Below are 3,085 nucleotides of genomic sequence, written 5' to 3' on the forward strand. Positions count from 1 at the left end.
TTTTTTTTTTTTTTTTTTTTTTTTTTCTTTTTTTTAAAAAAAATCTGTTCAGCCACTCTACATCTTTTAATTGGAGTATTTAATCCATTTGTATTTAAAGTAATTACCAACAGGCAAGAACTTACTTTTGCTATTTTGTTAATTTCATTAGAAAAGTGCAATGGTGCTAAGAAGATTAGTACAAAAGAAAGGAATTAGCAAGAGAAGGGGGGAAAGGCCCTGAATGCATTGCCGATGACTTTGGGGCAATGCTTCCATTACAGGCACAGAGGCCTAGGGAGACAGAGTAGTCTTGGGGAATTGACCTGAAAATTCTTCCAGGGTCTTGCTGCCCATGGCCCTTCTTGAAACTGATCTCCACACCAGCACCCCAGCTGCTTTGTCTGTTCTAGCTGTGACTAAATTGGTCTCAGGTGTAGCTGGAACCACAGTTTTGGAAAATGCAAGCCAGGAGACTTGGTAGAATACATATGGTGTTAAGTTTGGAGGCTCACAGAATATGAGTGCTGTGGAGGCATAGGAGCCTCCACCATAATTTCAAAGTATGTTTGGAAAGGCCTGGGGACCCATGAAGATATCTGTCACAGGGGCAGATTCACCACAGACAGCCTTCACTAGAACAATGCTGAGCAGAAACATGGGGTTGGAGTTGAAGCAGAAAAACCCCAACAGAGCAATGCCTAGTGGAGCCATGACAGTGGGACCATCATGGAGACCCCAGACTTGTGGAGCTACCAGCATGCAATACCAATCTGCGAGAGTTGAAGCAACACCTGAGACCAGGAAAGCCATAGAAGTGAAGCTGCCCAAGGACTTGGGGACCCAACTCTCATACTAGTGTGTAGAGGACTTTGAACATGGGGTCCAGGTAAATGATTAATCAGCTGTAAGATTTAATACCTGCCCTGCTGGGTTTCAGACATTTTTAGTACCTGTTACCCCTTTCTTTTGGCTTATTTCTCCCTTTTTGAATGGGAATATATACCCTATTCTTGTCCCACCATTGTATCTTGGAAGTAGATAACTTGTTTTGATTTCACAGATGGCACTTTGGACTTTGAGCTGAAATAAGTTGAGTTTGGGGATTAAATGAATGTATCTACCTGTGAGGAGGACATAGACTTTAGGGGCCAAGGGCAGAATGCTATGGATTGATTGAACTGTGTATCTAAAGTCATATATTCAAAGTTTAATTCCCACTGTAACTGTTGAGGGTGGGGAATCTTATTATGGTAATAAAAAAGTGGGACCTTGAAGAGGTGATTAGATTGTAGGACCATGCTGTAGTGAATGGATTGATAATGGTGGTCAAGGGCATGGTTCAGAGAGCTTTAAAAGAAGAACACATGAGAGGTTAGTCTCTCTCTGTTCCAGCATTTCTTCCATGTGAGACCCCTGGGTCACTGTCACCACCACAAAGACTCTCACCAGTTGTGTTCCCTGGACTTTGGACTTGCCAGTCTCCAAAACTGTAAGCAATAAATTTCTCTTTCTGACAAATTACCCAGTTCCAGGTATTTTGTTAGAAGCAACAGAAATGGACTAATAAGATGGACTGAAGTTTCTCATGACAAATCCCTGATAGTCTTATGAGAGTATCTTTGTCAGTGACAAGTCACTTTTTTCTTGCTGCTTTCAAAATTCTTTGTCTAGAAATAATGTTTTCCCAGCTATTTGGGTAAAATTTTATTATAATGTGTTTCAATGAACACCTCTTGATGTTTAGACTATTTTTATTTCTTTGGGCATCATGGCTATGGGTGTGTCTGTTCCTGTCCAGATTTGGGAAGTTTTCTATAATTACTTTTTTTAAGTAAGCTTTCTTCCTCCTTCTCATTCTTTGCTCCTTCTGATGCACCCATAATGCATATATTGTTTCACTAGATGGTGTCCCTTAATTCATATTAGCTTTTTTACTCTTTTCCATTCTTTTTTGTTTGTTAGTTTCTCTAAGTGGATAATTTAAAATGATCTTTCTTTGAATTTGTTGGGTGTTTCTGTTTGTTTTTCTGTTTTTCTTCTCTTGCATGATTAAGTCGGCTGCTGGGTCTCTTTGTTGAATATTTCAGTTCAGTCATTATTTTTTCAGCTCCAGAATTTCTTTTGAATTCTTTCTTATGGCTTCCATTTCTTTGTCAGACTTCTCATTCTGTTCATGTGTTATTTTTATGCTTTCATTTAGTTGTCCATCTTTGTTCTCTTGTAACTCACTGAACTTCTTTAAGATAATTATTTGAATTCTTTGTCAGTCAATTCATAGATCTTCATTTCTGTGGGGCTAGTTACTGGAGCTCTATTTGTCTTCTTTGGTGGTGTCACATTTGCCTTATTCTTTGTGTTCAGTATAGCCTTGCCTTGGTATCTGTGCACTAGATGGAAAAGAAACCTTCTTAAATCTTTACAAACTAGTTTTGGTGAATTAAGACTTTCTTTTTCATGGTCCCCAGACCAATGGGACTATGGCATCATGGTTAAATGGGCATAGAGACCTGGATTTCTATTGCTAGGTCCTAACAGGTCTGCGGTTGGCAGGTCTGTTACCAGAGGTGTGGTTGGATGTGGCTCCAGCCAGATCCGTTAGTGTACTCTGGTTGGGTCACTGGGCTGGAACTGCCTCAAGACTATGGTGATGGTATATTTTCTTGTCTATTCTCTTCTTTTCTTTTTTTTTTTAAATTATGTATTTATTTATTTATTGCTGCTGGCAATACAGAAACTAAACCTTGGATCTGCTGAATCTTGGTGTTAGCACCATGCTCTGAGCAATTGAGCTAACCATCCAAGACCATGGTAAAATAAGACTAGAGTTAGACCACAGGACTGCTTTAAAGATTGTAGTCAGGTTTGAGGTTAGCATTGCCTTTATATTTTATGAGTTTTATTGAGGTTTAACTGATGTACAATAAAGTGAACATATTTAAAAAGTACAATTCAGGGCCGAGCCCGTGGCGCACTCGGGAGAGTGCAGCACTGGGAGTGCAGTAGCGCTCCCGCCATGGGTTCGGATCCTATATAGGGATGACCAGTGCGCTCACAGTGCTCACTGGCTGAGCGTGGTGCGACCGGTCTCAAAAAGGACAAAAAA

Source organism: Galeopterus variegatus, unplaced genomic scaffold, assembly GCF_000696425.1.
Source record: "Galeopterus variegatus unplaced genomic scaffold, G_variegatus-3.0.2 Scaffold1153, whole genome shotgun sequence".
NCBI lineage: Eukaryota > Metazoa > Chordata > Mammalia > Dermoptera > Cynocephalidae > Galeopterus > Galeopterus variegatus.